This window comes from Solanum stenotomum, unplaced genomic scaffold (assembly GCF_019186545.1).
Source record: "Solanum stenotomum isolate F172 unplaced genomic scaffold, ASM1918654v1 scaffold9748, whole genome shotgun sequence".
Classification (NCBI taxonomy): Eukaryota; Viridiplantae; Streptophyta; class Magnoliopsida; order Solanales; family Solanaceae; genus Solanum; species Solanum stenotomum.
The window spans coordinates 6,304-13,994 of record NW_026037813.1 but is presented as its reverse complement, the minus strand read 5'-3'; the positions used below and the strand labels follow the sequence as shown (position 1 = coordinate 13,994).

Genomic DNA, 7,691 nt, shown 5'->3' with positions numbered 1-7,691 from the left:
TGGCTTGTGATATGAAGCATGATAAGTGGTAAGTTCACATTTGGTGGCCTTAGGATGATGCTTTAGTGTGGATGGTGGTATGGGACGCTATCCATACATTGCACAAAGTGTTGTCCAAGGGTTACTTGAGGTGGATGGTTTAAGGTGAAGGAATGGGTTATGTGTGGAGTATGTGCTAAAATGGTTAATGCCTTGTATGTTGGTTATGGTTGGATATTGTGACTCTTATACTTGTATTTTTTTTTCATGAAGTTTTACTAAATGGCATAAAAGCATGTTTCTCCAATGAACGTCCCTTTTAGCATGTTTTTGCATGGCTTCCATACTTAGTACTTAATTGTGCTAACCCCTTTCTTTCCCTTTTGACTAAAGTGTAGGGATTTGGAGATGGTGACATGTCATGACTATTTGATAGGTTTCTAAGTGTTGAAGATGAAGACTTGGTGAGTCCTCATATATTCGAGGACAATATCCCATATGTTCTTTTATGTCTTCTTAGTATTGTTTAAGTTGTGTATGAGATTGGTCCCGAATTTTGTACTCTAAAGTATTAGATGGTTTTGAGACATCGTGTATAAAGTCTAGAAAGTCTTCCGCTTGCTATATTTTTTTTTTTATGAAATGTTTTCTTGGTAAAGAAAGTTTTAAATTCCTTATGGTTTTTTTGTGTCTATGCGATGAATGAATGCTAAGAGGCTTGTATTAGACCTCTTCGAGGTCGAGTACGCCGGTTACGACTAGGGGGTGCTCCCGGGTCGTGACAGTATGAGGACGTAAAGAAGTACTTAGTGTGGATGAGATTATGGGGTCTTATTCATGGATTGCACAAGCATGACTTAAGGTTACCTAAGAAGTGTTTCTCTTATATGATGTATGTTTTGATAGATTATTGCTATAGTTGGCTTCCTTGTTATGTTGACTAAAGGTGAGAGATTCCCTTGTCTATGAGAAGTAAGCTAAAGGATGAGATCAATATGATAAAGAGGTATGATGGACTAAAAGTGGTACTTAACCTAGGTGGGATTATGGGGTCTTATCTATGCATTGTACAAGTATGACTTGAAGGTTACACATGAAGGTTTTCTCATGTTATGAGGATTTGAGTATGAACTATGCTTATGAATATGTGGTATCTCCTATGTTGTTGGATCAGGCCTTATGTTGACTTATGCTTATGTTATGTCTATGTTGAAGATTATGCTTATGACCTTGTTTTTATCCCTTATGCTTATAACTTATGTCTTATGTTAGCTAACACTTTTGCTATGATCTTATGATGTTGTGCTAGCTAACATATCTAGTACATTTTGTACTAATGCATACTCTTGACTACATTCTTATCAAATATAGGATTCAGCAACATTGAGTTCCATTCCTGAGGATAGGTTTCTAGAAGTGCAAGGAGTTGAAGACTTGGTGAGTCCTCATAGCATCGAGGATATGGTCACCTTTCCTTTAATGTCTTTTTTTTATGTTGTAGACTATTGTAGGAGCTGCATCCCAAAAGTTTTATTCAAAGTTGAGTTTAGATGGTTTGAGACAAAGTGTTAAAGACTTCAGCTTGTGTTTTATGAAAGACTTCGATTGTAAAGAAAATTTTAAAAATTTTCATATATTTTCTATTATCTTATGTTATAATATGCTAAGGGCTTCTATGAGACCCATTCGGGGTCAAGTACGCCAAGTTACATCTACAGCTCAACAACAACACTCTAACAAAGTACATGTCCTCAACAACAAACTCAATACTCATCAATCACAACTTCCACAGAAAGGCACTCACAAGAGCAGCAACACACAAGATCAAGTTCATCAATGATAAAAATCTGCAATGCAATGCAATGAAATGAAATGTCAAGTATAGTGATGCATGTCTGACCTAACGATACACACCCATTGTATCTTAGTCCGAGATCCATAGGGGACATATCTATCCATGCATCTGTCACGGTGTGTGACACGTCCCTCTATAATAATATACATCACGGCGTGTGATACGTCCCTCGATATATAGTATCTGTTGCGGCGCGCGAAACGTCCCTCGAAATGGTGCACCTCTTTAATATCTTATTCTTTCTCAATTCCCATAATACTTGTCACAATCAAGTATCAAAACAATGCAAATTAAATGTTCACAATAATGAGGAGATGTCCATTTCCATAACATTGCACAATTCACAACAACAGAATCGTGATTCAACACCTACAATGAATAAATAAGCCTTTCAAACTCATCTCAAAACATCACACACCAACAATATATCACATTGCCTTTTATTATCCCTTTTTAAACGTTAGAATTATTCAACATGGAGAAGTCAACCCATCACCAAGTCCCATTACTCCCCAACACATACCACAAGGAAATACACAACTCTATGCACTTAAAAAGGGTTTAGAAATCCACTTGTCTCAATTAATCAACAATTCACTCCGGGACTTGAGCCTTCCCTCTTCTCTGTGCTTCCAAATCAACACATTCTATTCAAGTACATAATCACAATAAGATTTCGAAACTAACAACACCCATATTACTATGGGTTTAGCCTAGACCCAAAAACTCATCCAAATCTATAATCAAGTTACTAAGTTTCAAGCTTAGGGTTAAAGACTAATTTATTCAATATCATAAATCTAATGATATTCACATAATACCCTACAACTAATATTTAATTACATATACCTATATATTCAAATCTTATTCATAATACGATAATAAAAAAATAAAATTACAATCGGCTATTTACAAAAAATTATTGACCGCACAACCTAATCAACTTATGGTGACACTACTGCGTATCCCATTCCTAATTCCTATATATAAATTCTTCATTCCTAATGATTAATCCTAAAAAGGAAAATCATTGCCCAATCATCATGCCATTAATAGCCATCACAATTTGACCACAACTAATAATAATAACAATATTGCTAGCAATATATCAATCCACCATTTAGGTAATATAATATGCCAGCAACTATCCTTACATTTATATAACGTGATTAATGCACGCCCACCAAATAATTGAAGATGGCCAAAACGTTTACCTGGAACCCTTTCTCCTCTTTGTTCGATGTCGCGGCTAGGTTAGATTATTCCTCTTTATTTTTCTTTGAATAATTATAAGTTAAAAGTACTAAATTTCACCAACCTATTTTGATATATATGAGAAATATGGTATAGGGTCTTAAATATTTGATCACTTTAGCCCATTAACTATCGATTAAGTCAATTATCTATAATTACCCATCAATTAATTAACTTAAGTTAAACGTATAGTTCAAAATTCCAAAAAATAACCTACCGGGTCATTACATTATCCACCACTAAAAACCATGTTCGTCCTCGAACTTAAAGTATACGAAGGTACCTGAAGATTTGAAAAGCGGAGGATATTTGGCACGCATGTCATACTCCGTCTCCCTAGTTGCCTCTCCAACTGAATTGTGCTTCCATTGCATCTTCACTGAAGCAATATCCTTGGTCCTAAGCTTTCAAACCTGCATATCCAATATAGCTATAGGTTCCTTCTCGAATGTCAAGTCTTGACCAGCTCCACTGAATCGAGTGAAAGCACACGAGACTCATCCAAAATATACTTCCAAAGCATAGAATCATTGAAAACAGGATGAACTACCGACAAAGGCAAGGCCAACTTATAGGACACCTCTCCCACTCGACTCAAAATCTCAAAAGGCTCAATGAATCTAGGGCTAAGCTTGCACTTTTTATCGAACCGCATCATACTTTAACTCACAATGCTATCCACTTTATGGAGCAATTTCGTATGATTCAGTATAGACTGTTGACAGCCCAGAGTCGACAGAAGAGTTATCCAGTCTGCATAACTCTTCTGTCGACTCTGGGCTGTCAACAGTCTATACTGAATCATACGAAATTGCTCCATAACATCTCTAAGCAGGTTGTATCCAAAGAGTCCATCTCCGTCGAATCAAACCAACAAATCAGAGATCTACACCATCTGCCATACAACGCCTCAAATGGAACCATCTAAATAATAGAGTGATAACTGTTATTGTAGGCAAACTCTGCTAAGGGAAAAAATCGATCCCATCTAGCACCAAAATTGATCATACATGCTCGAAGCATGTCCTCCAACACCTGAATCGTCCGCTCGAAATGACCATCTGTCTGAGGGTGAAAAGTTGTACTCATATCTAACTGAGTACCCAAACCATGCTGTAATGCCTTCCAGAAATGAGAAGTGAACAATGAACCTTGATCAGATACAATAGAAACTTGAACTCCGTGTAGTCGCACAATCTGACTGATATAAAGCTCATCTAACTTCTCCGCCGTATACTTCACCGGAACTGGAATGAAATGGGCAGACTTGGTCAGTTTGTAAACAACAACCCAAATGGAGTCATAACTGCCCATTACGGTAGGCAAACCCACAACAAAGTCCATAGTGATCCGCTCCCACTTCCAAGTAGGAATATGCATCCTCTTAGATACACCAATGGGACGCTGGTGCTCACAGTTGACCTGTTGGCAAGTCAAACACCATGAAACAAAGTCTGAAATATCCCTTTTCATCCCACACCACTAGTAATGTTTACTCAGATCATGATACATCTTCGCCACTCCCGGATGGATGGAATATCGGGAACAATGGGCCTCCTCAAGAATCAATTTAATCAACTCGCCCTTCATGGGCACACAAATCCTACCTTTGTTCCTCAAGACGCCATCAGAATAAAGGACAACCTCCTTGGCTTCCCCTCTTAACACTTTGTCTCGAATGAGACATAAATTCTCATTATCAAACTGGTGCTCACGGATCTGCTCGACTAAGGAAGATCAGGCCTCAATAAAAGCAATCATTCCATCATTCTCCTCTGAAATCTACAACCGGACAAGACTATTACCTAACATCTGAACATCTCTAGCAAATGGTGTCTCCTCAATACTATGCACGACAAGACTCCCTATGCTAGGAGTCTTCCTACTCAAAGTATCGGCCACCACATTGGCCTTCCCCAGATGATATAAAATGGTTACATCATAGTCCTTTAGCAACCCAAGCCATCTACGCTACCTCAAGTTCAGATCCCTCTGACTGAAGCTATACTTAAGACTCCGATGATTAGTGAAGATCTCACAGTGCACCACATACAAATAATGACACAATAACTTAAGTACAAATACCACAGTCGCCAACTCCAAATCATGAGTAGGGTAATTCTTCTCATGGGACTTCAACTGCCTAGAAGCATAAGAAATCACTTTTCCCTTCTGCATCAATCCACCACACAAACCGGCTCCTAAAACATCATAATACACAGTAAAATCTACACCTTCCCTAGGTAGAGTCAACATAGGAGCAGAACTCAACAAATTCTTGAGCTTTTAAAAGCTCTTCTCACACTCATTAGACAACTGAATACCCACACCTTGTCGAATCAATCTAGTCAATAGAGCTGCAATAGTAGAGAAACTCTGAATAAATCGTCAGTAATAGCCTGCCAATCCCACAAAACTCTGAATCTCGGTGGGAGAAGTAGGTCTCGTCCACCTTGCCTCAATCTTGGAAGGATCTACTCTAATACCCTCTTTGGACACCACGTTTCCCAAGAATGCCATAGAATTAAGCCAAAACTCGCACTTTGAGAACTTAGCTTACAACCTCTCTTCCCTCAACCTTTGAAGTACAATCCTCAAGTGTCGAACATGGTCCTCCTCAGACCTGGAGTAAACCAAAATAACATAGATGAAGACAATCATAAAAGAATCAAGGTATGGTCGAAACAGCCCGTTCAACAACTTCATGAATGCTGTAGGGGCGTTAGTCACTAGGAACTCGTAATGTCCATACCAAGTCTGAAAAGTTGTCTTAGTGATATCTGATGCCCGAATCTTCAACTGATGATACCCAAACCTCAAATCAAGTATAGAAAACAACGATGCTCCATGTAGTTGATCAATTAAGTGATCAATATGCAGAAGAGGATACTTATTTTTCATTGTTACCTTTTTCAACTGTCTGTAATCAATACACGTCCTCATCGTCCCGTCCTTCTACTTTACAAACAACACAGGGGCACTTAAAGGAGACACATTAGGGCTAATAAGCCTCTTACTCAACAACTCTTGCAACTGATCCTTTAACTCTTTCAACTCGACTAGAGCTATATGGTAAGGAGGAATAGAAATGGGTTTAGTGCCTGGCTCCAAATCAATAGCAAAATCAATATCCCTATCGGGAGGAACACCTAGAAGATTAGAAGGAATACATCGAGAAAATCCTGAACCACGGGAACATAATTCATGAGAGGTGGTTCAACACTAGTGGGCCGAATAAAACCTAAGTAAAACACACACCCTCTATCAACCAATGTCTAGGCACAGATAAATGAGATGGCCTTGCTAGGATAAGAGCCATTAGCACCCTTCCACTCAACCCTTGGAACACTAGGAATCACTAAGGTCATAGTCTTAGCATTACAATCAAGGATAACATGATAAGGAGAAAGCCAATTGATACCCAATATAACATCGAAGTCAACCATCTCCATAATGATTAAGTCTACCCAAGTGTCATACCCCGCTAAAAAAAAAGATAAGATCGATACACTCAATCAACCACTAAGGGCTCACCTACGATTGTAGAAACACGTCTAGGTACAGTCATGTTATCACATATCATATCAAATTTATTAGCAAAATAGGTCAACACATAAGATAAAGTAGATCTCGAATCAAACAATATAGATGCACATCGATGGCATACTGGGATAATACCTATAATAACAACATCAGAAGTGTCCACCTCGGGTCTCTCTCGAAAAGCATAACACTGACCCTTTCTGCCACCTCCAGCCTGGGTGGTACCTCTACCCCCACTCTACTGAGCTATAATACCACTACTAGAAGCTCTACTACCTCTACCTGACTGAACTCTGCCTAGACCTATACCCTGTGGTACTAGTGGTCTAGCCTGAAATGAAAAATTAGGTTGGGGTCCTCTACGACCCCTCTGGGGAGTACATTGTCATATCAGGTGATCGGGATCTCTATAAGTAAAGCAAAATTTTTGGCTCGGGAGCTGTTGTACATATCCTGAAAGTCCACTATAATTAGCTCTCCCTGTAGATTGTTGTTGTGAACCATATGAGCCCTGACCCGTGCTATAAGAATCCCAAGATATCTGACCACCCTTGGATGTCGGTATAGATGCATAAGCGGTTCCCCAATGTTGAAATGAACCACTCCCTCTATGTTATCCCCTACCTTAAGATGAGGAACCATGAAACTGAACTGATGTATGGGCCCTCTTAGGGTCCCCAATCTCCTCTCTTTCCATTAATTATACTTTTTTGGCTGCAATCACAATGGATAGGAAGGAAGCACCCTCTCGAGATGCCCAAAACACAGCCGATATGATAGAGAAATTTAGCCCCCTCATGAATCTATAGATCTTCTCCGTCTCATCTGGAATAATGGCCAAAGCATGCCTAGACAACTGGCGAAAGTGGGACTCATACTCTGTAATGGATAAGTTGTCCTGTCTCAGATTCTCAAACCTTAAATGGCTCTCCTCTCTCATGCTCCAAGGGATTAAGCGGTCTTAAAAGGCACTGGAAATATCTCCCAAGTCACTGGAGGAGCTCCAACTGGCAAAGATCTTGAATAAGTTCTCCACCCTCTTTTGCTGGCCCACGAAGTT

The 7,691-nt window shown here is 39.2% G+C and overlaps 1 pseudogene; it reads right to left on the bottom strand.

The window, feature by feature from the left end:
• Window positions 1-3,327: 3,327 nt before the first annotated feature.
• Window positions 3,328-7,328, bottom strand: LOC125853168 (uncharacterized; annotated as a pseudogene).
• Between the last annotated feature and the right edge of the window lie 363 nt (window positions 7,329-7,691).